At 33.9% G+C, this 14,555-nt stretch overlaps 2 long non-coding RNA genes across 3 annotated transcripts; one reads left to right on the top strand and one right to left on the bottom strand.

The window, feature by feature from the left end:
- Positions 1-4,089: 4,089 nt before the first annotated feature.
- On the top strand, positions 4,090-6,291 carry LOC107808681 (uncharacterized). The gene is made up of 2 exons (XR_001653225.2): positions 4,090-4,138; positions 5,802-6,291. It is a non-coding gene; the product is annotated as an uncharacterized LOC107808681 (long non-coding RNA).
- A 914-nt stretch (positions 6,292-7,205) lies between these two features.
- On the bottom strand, positions 7,206-12,317 carry LOC107808682 (uncharacterized). 2 transcript variants are annotated; one of them, XR_001653226.2, is made up of 4 exons: positions 12,003-12,317; positions 11,498-11,522; positions 11,213-11,332; positions 7,206-7,411 (listed from the first exon to the last, which is right to left on the bottom strand). It is a non-coding gene; the product is annotated as an uncharacterized LOC107808682 (long non-coding RNA). The 2 variants fall into 2 exon arrangements; XR_001653227.2 differs by lacking the exon at positions 11,498-11,522 and having other exon boundaries at positions 12,003-12,293.
- Between the last annotated feature and the right edge of the window lie 2,238 nt (positions 12,318-14,555).

The raw sequence follows: 14,555 nt of genomic DNA on the forward strand, positions 1-14,555 counted from the left end.
GCAAATACAGTTCTAACACATTAATCATTAACCAAAACAGTAATTAACATTAATTTAAACTAAACATATATGAAGTGCGGAAATTTTATAACAGTTTAAAATACTAACACATAACTACCCAAAAGATCTAGTATCATAATCCACGAACTTCTGAGAATTTTCTACAACCACTGGTTTAAAAGAAATACATTTGTCCTCGAAATGAAAAGAGACAGGAAATTTAAGATAGAGGGAAGGGGACTCCAGGGTCTGCGAACGCCGACAGATCTACCTTGGGTCTCCTGTGTACTGAAGGCAGCAACCCAAACTCTTATTAGTGTGGTCCAGTACCTGGATCTACATAGAAAGTCCAGAGTTCAGCATCAGCACAACCGACCCCACGTACTGGTAAGTGTCGAACTAACCTCGGCGAAGTAGCGATTAGGAGTTTGCAAATGCGAACATTTCATCACAAATGCGAAGAATGTCCAGGACCTGCTATCATCGCAAATGCGAAAACTTGTTCGCAAATGCGACATGTTCTTATCGCAAATGTGATGCTAAACTTTGCAATTGCGAAGGTCCCCCCCCCCTTCCCCATCCCCACTGATCGCAAATGCGAAGCTTCTTGGAAAATGTGACCTGCAACATACCAGAAATTTTCTTAAATTTAAAAACACTCCGTAGCCTATACAAAATTCACCCGAGCCCTCGGGGCTCCAAACCAAACATGCACACATGTCTTAAAACATCATACGGACTTGCTCTTGCGATCAAATTGCCAAAATAATACCTAGAACTATGAATTCAATGCCAAAACCCATGAAATTTTCAAGATAGTTTCAAACTACCTATTTTCTCAACCAAAGGTCTGAATCACGTTAAATCACTCCGTTTTTCACCAATTTTTGTAGATAAGGTTTAAATATTATAACGGACTTGTACCGGGCTCCGGAACCAAAATACGGGCTCGGTACCAACAAGATCAAATCATTTAAATTATTGCATTTTCAGTCTTACTAATTTTCTTCAAAAATTCATTTCTCGGGTTAGGGACCTCGGAATTCGATTCCATGCATACGCTCAGGTCCTATATTTTACTACGGACCCTCCGGGACCGTCAGAACACGGGCCCGGATCCGTTTACCCAAAATATTGTCCAAAGTCAACTAAAATCTTCTTTTTAAGCCAAAAATCATCTTTTCTTAAGTTTTTCACATAAGAGTTTTCTGAATACGTGTCCGAACTGCGCAACAAATCGAAGAGAGATAAAACAAGGTTTTCAAGGCCTTGGAACACAGAATCGGATTCTAAAACAAAAGATGACCATTTGGGTCATTAAATATGTACTCATATAGGACTTTAGCAAAACTCTCTAAACATTTTTACTATTTTAAAAGTGATGATCAAAGGAATATGAAAGATGTCCAGAATAGAGATTTATCCCACAATTCTATGGTAGCGTAGAATAAATAAACAAAAATAAGGGAAATATAAATCATACGAGTGGAAAGATACTAATCGAGTTGGGACTCAAAATAGAGCTTATTAAAAGATTAGTATCCAACAAGAGAAATCCAAATTAGAGAGGAAAGATACCTAATAACTTGACGTGGCTTGCTACTGAAGATTGTTGGAATACCTAATGGCTTGCTGCTCAAGATGTTAGAACTAATTTTGTTTTGATATGAGTAGTAGAATAGGTTTGGAAGGTGGGACTTTGGATATTAATTATTTGGTCACTTGTAGCCATTTCATAAATTCAGAACCCAAGAAAAAAACCTTAATGAATAAAAATTATATTTTCATATATAAATTTTTTCGGTACGGTTCGATATTTTTTCAATTTATTTTTATAAAATTATAAACCTACCCTATTATTCGGTACGGTAAGTTTATATAAAAATCTACAGTTTTATTAAAATAAACCTAATAATCGATTATGTACAGTTTGGTTTGGTTGATTTAGCCGGTTTTAAAGATCCATTCAACACCCCTAGTGTTCTCCTTTCCCTTTTTCTTTTTACTCTAATGATTTGTACTATGTGCTTCATTTTGTTTCATTGGTAATTAACAACGTTGAGGTTCAAACAAAATTCTATTACTGCATGTATTTTAATTTATTTGTTTTGCGTCATCAATAATTTAAGCAAGTTCAGTTGCACTTTAAAATTTAAATTGTTAGTTGGTTACGTGACTTAGTGTCTTAATTGCAAACACACTAATGATTGGGTCGAGAATGAGGTAAAGTCACTCCATCGGTTCATCCATAAAGCGAGTACTTTTTCAAAGATTTATATTTGGGGCGTTTGCATCTATACCCGCTTTTTGTATCACGTTTTAATTTATGTCCGCTTTGCAAAAAGAATTGCAAGCGTACTTGCTTTTTCGCATAACTTCAGCATACGGGGGGCTGAAGTAGCAAAGACAATCACGCAAAACTTCAGCATTCTAGTAGTCGGGCCTGAAATTCAGCTCTAAAGCTGAAGTTTTTGTTTTGTAACTATCGAACTTCAACTCTAAAGCTGAAGTTTTTGTTTTGCAACTGCCGAACTTCAGCTCTAGAGCTGAAGTTTTTGTTTGTAACTAGTGAACTTCAACTCTAGCACAGAAGTTTTTATTTGTAAGCTTCAGCTCTAGAGCTGAAGTTTTTGTTTTGTAACTGTCGAACTTCAGTTCTAGAGCTGAAGTTTTTGTTTGTAAGCTTCAGCTCTAGAGCTGAAGTTTTTGTTTTATAACTGTCGAACTTCAGCTCTAGAGTTGAAGTTTTTGTTTGTAACTAGCGAACTTCAGCTCTATAGCTGAAGTTTTTGTTTTGTAACTGTCGAACTTCAGCTCTAGAGCAGAAGTTTTTGTTTGTAACTGGCGAACTTCAGCTCTTTGTAACTGGCGAACTTCAACTATATAGCTGAAGTTTTTAAAACCCTTGAATATGTATTGTTGAAGTTTCTATTTTTGGGGAGGAACTCATACCTTCTGCAGGGATATATATACATGACCAGTACTGCAGAAAAATCATTGATTAACTAACTTTCATCCACATAATCTTTCTGCATGCGAGAGTTTGAAATCTGATGACTTCAAATAGTATTAAGTAGTAATATTTTAGCTGTTGGGGATATTATAGCTCCATAAATGTCAAGAAAACTAGATTCTTTTGAGCTGCAACACTTTAAATTGGGATTCGGGTAATACAATTGACTTTTCTTTTGACAAGCATTGAAGAAGCAGATTGAAAATAAAGATTTTAATTATTTTAATTATGTATAGTAAGATGGCTTCTGAGGAATTGAGTGAAGCCACAAAAGGAGAGATATTGTTACATCAATGTTAAGTTCCAGAGAGCTATGGAGATCACTGGTAGGAGGAGGAGGAGAAAGGGGTCTGAAGTTTTTTAACAAGTGGATACAAGTTAAAAAAAATTTAAAAAACTAGATATAGGTTAAATGGGGGCAACCAAATAGGACGCCCCGTGCAATTTTTACTCTATATTTAAGTCGGTTAATGACTTTTAAAGCCCGGTTACCAATAATTAAGCAACAAGAATTTCCCTAAAAAAATTGTGATGTGATATTTCAACATAATCTTGGACCCAAATACATCATCATTGTTTCTTCATTTTTTTCTTTTGGGTACAAAAACAATATCATTTCTGCAAATACACATGTATGTTCTTCTGTGAATAACAAAATTTGTACTCGGGATATGTGGGAGATAGTGTGCACATGACAAATTATCCAAGATTTTTGTTGTGCTTTTCGTACAACTTTTGGTCAAAGGCGGAGTAATGATTTAAAGTTTTTGAGTTCGAAATTATAGTTCGCTTAAATATTAGTAAGTTTTAAATTAATAATTTTAATTATATTCAGTAAACTTTTTAAGATAAATATAAAATTTGGACTAAAGTTAATGAGTCAGGATTAACTCTCCCCTTGACGAATGACGATGGCCATTGCAAATGATCGGAGAATGTAGGAAACACTTGGTCTGTGGCATTACCACATATTCCCTTTTCAAGCTGTCTATATCGAATGTCTTATCCTCTTGGCAACAACATTTCACCATCAGTATTAGACTATATAGTTAATAGTATTACGTCAAACTTATCACGTTCTACTCCAGGTTTTATTGCGATCAGAGGCGGCTGAATTCAAGACAGGTAAGGCAAGGGCTTTAGGCCCCATAAATTTGAAGGCCTAACTTTTTAGTAGTTTTAGGTTTATATATTTATTTTATTTTTAGAAAATTTAAGTATTTAATATGAACATCTATAATTTTGTTGTGGAAAAGGAAAATAAAAGTTTGCTTTTACCGTTATTACATATTGGGGATATAAATTGTTACTTTTCATCGTCATTGCCTTTTTGAGATTGACTTCTTTTTTTCGTATTTTTTCACAACTACAAAGTTGAGACCTTCTTGCCTTCTTCTTTTCTACCTTAAAAGCCTCCTTCTTGTCAAAAGAACTACAAGACTCTTATGATCCTTCTTTGTGGATAAAATACAAAGTTGGTAAGTACAAAAAAAAAATTAATGATAAATTTTTTCTTTCTTTTCAAGCATTTCTTTTTCTACATTTGTACTTGGAACTGGTTTTCTACAAGAATGATTTTACAGGTTTTCAAGCATAAAAGTATTAACAAGTTATTTGGGATCAACTTATCAATTGAATCACGTTCTATTGTTCTAACCTTTGGCTACTTTTTTTAATCTAAAATCTGTCATTTTTTTATATTTTTACTTTATAGATATACTGTTATTTACTAGAGTTTAAATATATCTACTAGAAAATATGAATTTCGGTTATGTAGAACTTCAAAAAAAGAGAAGAGTTTAAACTTTAAATTAACTTTATTAATTCGCCTAGAAAAATAGCCTTTAAATAAAATATATATAATTTTTTTTAAAGGAACTTAAGGCCCTCGTTACAGTTTGGCTTTAGGCCTCGAACTGTGTTGAGCCGCCTATGATTGCGATGCTCTTTTAATAGCCTGTTTGGCCAAGTTGTAAAAATCAACTTATTTTGAGAAATGTTTTTTTTCAAAAGTACTTTTGGGGGAAGTAGTTTGTGTTTGGCTAATTAGTTTGAAAAGCACTTCTGAGCAACAATTAGTGTTTGGCCAAGCTTTAAAAAACTGTTTCTAAGTGTATTTTTCTCAAAAGTGCTTCTCAAAAAAGTGCTTTTGGAGAGAGCTACTTTTTTTCTGCTTCTCCTCAAAACTACTTTTTTTCTTTCCAAAAGCTTGGCCAAACACCTTAATTTTTGACCAAAAATACTTTTGGCAAAAAAAATAAATATATATTTCTGGCCAAAAAGAAGCTTGGTCAAACAGGCTATAAGTCCCGACCCCGTCTAATTCTACTTCAGTTGAACTGATCATTTATTAAAATATATAGTAGTACCCTAATGACTTATGAATAAAAAGCGTCGAAAAGCTAAAAAAGAAGGTAGGAGCCCCGATCATCAATTAGATATAGATATTTTGCTATCGTTAAGTTATGATTTTTTTTTGCATTCCGCTGGTCCATTCTTTATTAAAAGGCAAAATATATAAGTACTTATCTATGACCCAAATTTTCCTTACACATTTTCTGTGAACAATAATAATATTATGCATACAATCTTTTTAAAGTGTATCTAGTATATACTATCTTTGACTCGCGTGTTTACACAAAAGAAGAGCGTGAAATTTGATTTTTTGCTATCAGATTATTTATTAAAGTGCCACGTGTTCAAATTTTATTTAACTTTTTTAATTGGGTTGCAACCCCTTCTTCTCCGTCTTCATCCTCTGAACTCACTCCCCCAATTTGTGGTGTAGATAAATGACGTGGCATTGAAAGTAACAGGAGCACATAAGCAAGGTACTCGATGTTCAACTCTGCCGCCGACGACTTTATGGAAGAACGGAAACCAAAACGACACGTTGGACTCGACGTTGTCGAATAAATTCTGGTGGTCGCACAAGAGAACATGTAGTTCGAGTTCCAGCTCGACAACAGAGAGGAAGGAACTGGATGCGAGGAAAAGGGATATCGAGCGGGGAAATTACGCAGGTGTTGACGTTGCGAGTAACCGGCGAGTTGAACCGGTGGTTTTCTTTGAAGAAAGCGAGCCTAAAGAGTGGGTGGGTCAGGTTGAGCCGGTCGTGTTAACTTCATTGGAGAAACATAACTAATCACGAAATTCCGTCAACTTTTGATTGAATTTCCTCCTCGATTTGATTTTGCATCTGTAATTTTAACTCGAATGGGAGCAAATATTTCAAAAAGTTGTCTTATAGCTTAATGAACATATTTGATCGTAAAGAATATTTTGGAAATTTTGGTAAAATGTTCTTGGTTGTCTCCATTTTTAAAACCTGCTCTATAATGGTGTTGCAAGTACAATGGTGTTACAGGTAGGGGCAGCCACACCCTAGAGAAAGTGAGAAAGTGAAGCACTTGCTTTAGGCCCCAAAAATTTAAGGGCCCCAAAATTTTTCTATATATAGTATATTATTTATATAATTATTTTTTAGTATTGATAAATTTATTCTTTATTTTCATATAAATTTTTAATAACGTAATATCTTCCTCTAATTAATATAACCAAAATAGTTTTTTTGTTAATCTTATTTTACGTTTTTACTGAATTATATTTCTCTATGTTTTAGTTAGTCACGTAAATATATCTAATAATTATTTATTTTTCTAACATAAATTATAGTCCCTTAGTCCTAATTTGTATGAAGGTGTTTGACTGGACATGTAGTTTATGAAATAAAGGAAGACTTTTGAAACTTGTGATCTAAAACAAACCATAAAAATTTATGTGGCTAGACTCTAGAAATCATCTCATAAAAATTTAATGTTGAATTATTACCAAATATAGAGAGGGGACCGACTAAAAAAAAGGTATCACATAAGGTGGGATGGAGGAAATATATTTTATGGATTCTGTCATTTAAGTTGTGATGCAATCAATGTTAAATTCATTCATTTTTTTGCACTTTATAAAACGAAATTCTATTTTTTTTTTCAGTTCACATACTCACTTGTCTATTTTCAAATATCGATGCTATATACATATACTAGTAGTGCATACATGAGTATTAGTGCCCAACATGAGTAAAATTTAAATTTGGGTATTTTCGCTCCAGGCTACTCAAGCAGTTACAGCACTTGTGAACAGCCTACAAGATCGCAGGAATTATGTATAAATTTCATAGTCAGGCATCACCTAGTTAAATAGCACAAATATCTAATTTATAACCATTATCTTTACAAACTTGAGTCTCCAAAAAAACAAAATAGATCTTGAAAAATTAACAGGTACATACACATTAGACAAATTGAAGTAGTGGTGTTATTTTTCTTTTCAAACTACGCCACTATCCATGTAATGCCAAGAAAGATAAATACCAAGAAGTCTTGCGTCTTTTCTCCTTCCCTGCATCATTGAGAAGGTCTTAGAACAACTATTACACCAATATAAAATATGAGACATGTCAACTAAAACTACACTATCACTATCGTGTTGCTTTTTTTTTCCAAACCTGTTTTGAAAATCGCTTTTCTTAAGCCGAGGGTCTATTAGAAATAACCTCTCTATTTACACAAGGTAGGGGTAAGGTTTGCATACACTACCCTCCCCAAACTCAATTGAATCAAACTCATAAGACGAAATTGCTATTGCTTTCCTATGGCTACCACAGACGGAAATACAAAATACTTAATTCGCACTCCCACGGGTAAGAATAAAAAAGAAGTACCAAAAATCGCTATCATTAATTCCTTTTCAGCGTAAACTCACCTTTATCTGTATGAACAACACATGCAAAACAAATCATAATAGAACGGGATTACAACAACATAACAAGGTATTTAAGGGCACCAATATGGCAAATGCTTCCTTGCGGCCATGGAAAAGAGTGAATTTAGCTGCATATTCATTACATACATGTTCAATAACTTCATGAGCTTTGTAATGCTACAATGTAGCTGGAAAATAGCACTATCAATGTCTTTTCCAGACTAATAATGTAAAATCGTCATTTGTGTATGTCAATCATTAGTCGAGCACAACAATGGACTTCTTCCTGAGTAACTTAAAGCTCGGTGGCATATATTATTTAATTACACCTTGATGCCTCATATGGTTTATTTTAATGATGTTCTCCCTGTTCTTGTTCATATTCCTACTGTACCAAATATATATACCATGCACAAGATTCACCAAACACGACAGGCTCTAGCTATGATCCAAACCACTTTTATCCATGCCGAGCTTATGTGTTTTAAGAGTCAGAGGACCATAGTTTCTTGATTTAGCCTCAATTAGTTACCTTTTCTCAATGTTCTTACAACATGATCAACATTAAGTATGGTAAAATTGCTTATCAACAAACATTTAGTTCCAAAATCCTTACCCACTTCCCAATCTGTTGAGGTTGGCGATCTAACTATTGTGCCAACTAATGTCGACAGAGCTGCTATAATATAAGTCCCAGTATTTTTCAAGCCTCCCACAATAGGACTCAATCCTAAAACTAAGCCAGATATCTCATAATTTATGTATGCTAGCCTTCTGATAACATTTCTTATATTCCTTCGAGATTATGTCAACCTACAATTCATAAGGGAGTCTAATGGTAGTAATCCTAAAAATTTTTGTGCCATTTTCATTCCACTTTCTAGGCTTTCTAACCTTAGCCAACCAGCACTTTCAAATATACATGCAAGCAAATGGAGATATAACTTTGAATAATTAAAAGCCATACCTAATTTTTCTTGTTAACACAAAATTAGACAAAGTAGCAGTAGTGCCATAGAAAACACATGCAAGCAAACAGAGTAAATTTCAACATGTTTCTTATACACAACTACAAATACAACAAATATATTTTACCAAACTCTTGCTCTTTCTTTTTTTTCCTTTCTAAAATTTTTCCTACTTCCCAACTCTCTAGTTAAGATATATATTTTCCAGTTATAGTTAAAATAAAAATAGCTGGGAGTAAATTGCAAAAGCAATTTCATACATTTTTTTCTTTGGTTGAGGAATTTCAAAATTCATGTTCCAACTACATAGCCAGTATCCTCTAATATTTTTCCCCTGAAATCATATTTGCATCTACAATAAAGCACCCATCAATATTAAAATAAGCACAAGGACAATAAAAATGGTCGTAGAATCCCTATCATAAGCACAATCAGCTAAGTTGCTCGGAAACGGGTGTGGGTGTCCGACACGGGTGCGGATCTAGAGGTCGCATCCTTCGAGATGTAAATCCTAACATTCGGGGATACGTATCCTAGTACGGATATGGGTATAGGGATTCGGCTAAATATAATTCAAAAGAATAAAAAATAAAAAAATCCCTAAGTTACGAGAAATTTTGAGGAATACTTACATATAGCTTGTAAAGTGTGGATGTTTTATTCTCAAGTTGTAGATAAATAAAGGATTGATTTCCTAAATAAGGTATGCTATTTTCTTCCCTAGTTTTGGTTATGATTACGGGAATCACATTGTATCTCGTCTCGAATTTTTCCGTCCGTCGTGGTCAAAGTACCAAAAATTATTTGACCAGATCCGGTATGGATCCCATACCCACACCCATACTAGTATCGTGTCGACACGGGTGCGGTACCTAAACTGCCATGTCGGAGCAACTTAGACAATCTGTATCCATTTCATTTTTCTGGTTCCTTGAGAAGATAAATGCAATGATACATAGATTAATATACTGCAAGCTCAATAATAAGTTACATACCTTCCAAATGAAAATCACTATGTTGATTGGGTTATATAAAAAATCATTCATGGAACATTAAGAGTCATTCGGAGCCTAATAAACTCTTATGTATTCAGCTGTATGTCTAGGGAAGTACTCTCTGCTCTTTCTCCTTATCCTTCCTACACCCCCAACTCTGCAGTCACGATTTAAACTCATCTTAAGTTGCACACCAGATGTCTAGCATACAGATATGGAGTTACTCCACGTTAAAAGTAAAGCAGTTGCACTAAGTTAAAAGTAAAAAAGTAGGATGTAATTCGCTAAAAAAAATTTATTCCTTTTTCATTTGGCATAGGAGCTCCAAATATGTGCTACAATAGCATAACAAGAACCCTTGAAACTTATCTCCAATATCATAGGCATCCACAGGAGTGCACTCACCAAAATAATAAGCAAAGGAACCTAGTAGGAAAGGTAAACTCATTACTCAGAACATGTATCATTGCCCAAAAGTTTTTCAAGATTAAGAGGTCAGGAAATTTTTTAGCTCAATTTGATGGAAGATTCTTCTTAAACACAGTTACTTTTAACAATTAGATGGTTCCGTTAAAGATTTGTTTTTTTCCCGATCACATTGCCAGATCATTCATCAAACGATTCTATCTGTCTAATAATCCCCTCAAAGGCAAAGATCGCAGAAAAAGGTCTTTCCTTTTGAAGAGCCTGCACCAGAACCATCAAATATTTCCAGATTTGATATCAGACCCACAACCTTGATTTCAAATATGTCCTCACTTTTATCTGCAAGATTAAATTTGTTAATTCACTATCCTTTAACATGCTTCACCAACACCATACATATTTAGCTTTTAAGGAAGCTGTTACCTTTTTTTAATTTCATTCTCACCTGCTTGACAATTGACATGCTATAATAAGAAGCTATTTCTTTTCATCTATGTATAGCCACAAAAGGCTCTTAGGTGCAATAGCCAGCCAATACCAGTAAAGCAAAAGAAGAAAAACTTACTCATTACAAATCGGACAAGGCAAGAATGTTGGAGCACAAAATGAATGACATCTTCTGGAAATTGCAGTCATTCTTAGCCTTACATCGAACAACCATAAAATAGCAACACAAAATTCATTGAGAAAAAAAATCCAATTTTCCATACTTCTGCTACTGTTAATTCATTGTCAATAGAACATAAAGCTCTAGAGCATAAAAAATATGCCTTTTCTGCCTCAGCCGTTGCTTGACGGGGAACGCCTCAAGGCGAGAGAGAAAGAGAAAGAGATTTACTTTGCCTACTCTGAAGATGGGCAAGTTCATGTAGTACTCAAAATTACCATTTATTTTGGGTAGCAAGAAACTAACCACAAAAGAAATTAACAGAAGAGCAAGGTACAAGGCACTGATGCCATTATAACCATAAAATACACCCAATTAAAGCTAAGAACACAAGTATCTTTATCATATAGATTCGACATTACAAATAGAGAAATCATATCACCTGTTGATAAATTTAAGTAACATGCAAATCAACAGTCAAAGGAGGATCCATATCTTCCATCTTGGATGCAAGCGATAAACAGGCCGTAGCTAATATCTGAAATTGATCAGCTTTACTTCCCTGCAAAACCAAAAAAAAGCAATGTAGCAGAATGCAGGCAATCATCTATATTGGAGAAAATTATAATTGGATAACAAACTGCATGCATCTATATTGGAATTGTAGCAAATTCATAGAAAAATATATATCGATCTGGGTAATTTATTCACATATAAAAATGGAGACCTCCAAACCCAGAATGGACATGAGCCTACAAAGAACAAAAGGCAAAAATCAAATTGAGAAGATTAAAAAAAAAAATCATATTGCATTTCCATTTAAGAACAATATAAACAGTACCCTCAGAAAGAGAACAAACATAGAGAAATCACATTTTAAGTTTAAGTACTGCAGAAAATAATAATAAGAGCCAGCTGATAGTTGACTCCCAATTTCAAGAAAAGCCGAAAGCTTAATAGAATCCAACATCTCTCCAAATGGAAAGAGAATAAAAATAAATTAATTCAGCATAGTTGATCTAAAGGCATCAAGCCCTAGTTTATTTTTGGCCATGCAATCACAAATTAAAAGTTAATTCACTCAAACAAAATCAAACACACGACATTCAAAAAAAGAAGAAGGAAAAATCAAGTAGATGACAATGTAACCCCAAGTACCAACTTCACAATTTCTTTAGATATTTAGCGCGAAACTATCTCTCCTTTAATTTATGTAAGATGTCATCACTTACACTTGACAAATCAATGGATCTTCTGATCTTTCACTGCCAAAGACAAAGCTTTTAATGTAGTTTTGGAGGGTTTAAAACAAAGACCCATTACAATAAAAGGACATACAAAAAACTTCCGCCAAATGTACCAAAACCATGACTTAGAAAAAAGAAAGGTGAGGGAGAAGAACAAAATAAAAAGTGGAGTACATGGGAAATAGAAGTGAAAATGGAACTAATAGTAAGTTGTCCAAGAAAAATGAAACTGCTAAACACGTGTCACTTGGAAGACGAAAATGGGAGCGCTGCAATTGAAAGTATGAAACCAAAATACCCTTGAAAAATAACTACAATTCCTAAATTACCCTTGTTCGTACATTTTTTGTACAGTTGAACTCCCGTTTTTATAGTGTAGTAATATATATATATATATATATATATATATATATTTCTCTCTCTCTATATAAGGCCTCTTATTAAGGCTTTAGGCCCAGATGCTATTCAGCCGCCCCCGGTTGCAGGTATGAGTTGAAGAAGATGAGGGCATATTTATAATTTTATATTTTTATTTTTAAGTTTATAAACTAAAGTCAAACGCATGAAATATACAAATGAACTTTTTATGGGATCTGGTCAAAAGAGGTGTGTACTAAATATACTTTAGAAATATAGTATGTATAATATTATTATAGTCCACAAAAATTATATAAGGAGGATTTGAACCATAGATTAGGTGACAACTTATATATTTGTCTTATTAGAACTCATAAATAATATATACGGTCTTATCCGTTTACATTTGTGAGGTATTGTTCATTTTAGGACCTTATGTGTTTGTCCTAATTGAAAGACGTCCCACAAAATTGAGATTTTCTATTTCTCATATCCAACGTGGGATAATCTTCGTTCTCCGTTAATATTGGCATACCTTTCTATAAAAATATCTCTAAATAACAATTATTTACTCTAAAAGTTAAAAGTTTTTTCGAAATTAATTTTTATATTATATTTACCTTTCTATAGCATCTTTTTATCTATAATAACAATATTCATTTTATAGCAGTACATGCTTTGTAAAATCACTAGAATCTCTAAGATTATCAATAATAAATCTAAATATTTTGACCAAATAAATTTAATGTACCACGTATGATAAAGAATACCGTGTTCCGTTCTTAGTCAAGGATTTCATTCGGTACTATTATAAAATATGCTTGTATATTTTACTTCGAATTGCACAAATTAAATCTTTGCATATTTAGGTATGAATTTATTAATAATATATTAGCCTCATTTAGTCTTTAATTAGCAAAATATGCATATTTTCAGATTTTTTAATTTGAACATTTTTCTTATGTTCTATATATACCATTAAAACAGTTTTGCGTGAAAAGCAAATTATCTGTCAGTTACAGAAATGCTCTCTATTACTCTAACCTATCCCTATCTCCTTGTCCATTCCCAACAATAATCTCCCATGAGAACCCCCCACCCCCCCACCCCCCAGAAACCTTGATGTAATGCACCATACAGACCCTCCTGATCTTTTAGCCATGCAGCTAGATGCCCCAGTTTCGACCTCTTCAAAATATTCCTTCTTAACTACTCTTCTAAAACCTTCACCATGTGACCTCCTTCCACCAAATACAGAATTTATACCATATTTGTACCAGTAGATATTGACTTGAACGATGAAGCGGATAATCCATATGATACAAAGGATTACATTCCCCTCACAACTGATGATAAAGCTCGTTTGTACACCTCTTGGAAAAACTCCATTATATATAAACTATTCGGAATATTCATTGGAAACCAATTGCTTAAAACAATACTCCAAACTCTTTGGAGATCTTCGGAACCAATCAACATCATTGATCTAGGGCATGCTTTCTTCCATATTAAATTTACACATGAGCATAATATGCTTCATGCTCTTTATGACGGATCGTGGTTTATCTTGGCCATTTCCTTATGGTACGTAGGTGGGAACCACAATTTGTTGCTTCCTCTGTGCAGCTAGCTTACTCCGCTATTTGGGCTCTCTCACACCTCTTTTTTACTACACCTCGTAAAGGGCATAAATATAAGGGAGTTTTTTCAATTAAAGGACAATCAAAACGGGATTAATTATTTACAATTCAGAGTCGCCACTTGAGATAATTTGTGGTGTCCCAAGTCACCGATGGAATGCCGAATCGAGGAAAGATTGACTCTATTTAACAATCCGCGAACCAGAAATCCGAGTAAGGAATTCTGTTAACCCGAGAGAAGGTGTTAGGCATTCCCAAGTTCCGTGGTTCTAGCACGGTCGCTTTGATCATACTTGGCTTATTATAATTGTTTAATTACTGATTTTAGAACCTATGTGCATCTACTTTTTACCGCTTTTTAATTAAGAAAATTATCTTGAAACGAGTCACGCGTACGTGTACCCATTTGTTTTGGCGCGTCAAAAATCATGTCACGCGTACGTGTCCACAATTAATAATGTTTTATTATTGTAAAAAAAAAGAAAAGTTTGGCCAAAGTTGGCGTGCCTAAAGCAAACTACGAACATTCGGCATTTTGTAT

Source organism: Nicotiana tabacum, chromosome 7, assembly GCF_000715075.1.
Source record: "Nicotiana tabacum cultivar K326 chromosome 7, ASM71507v2, whole genome shotgun sequence".
Classification (NCBI taxonomy): domain Eukaryota; kingdom Viridiplantae; phylum Streptophyta; class Magnoliopsida; order Solanales; family Solanaceae; genus Nicotiana; species Nicotiana tabacum.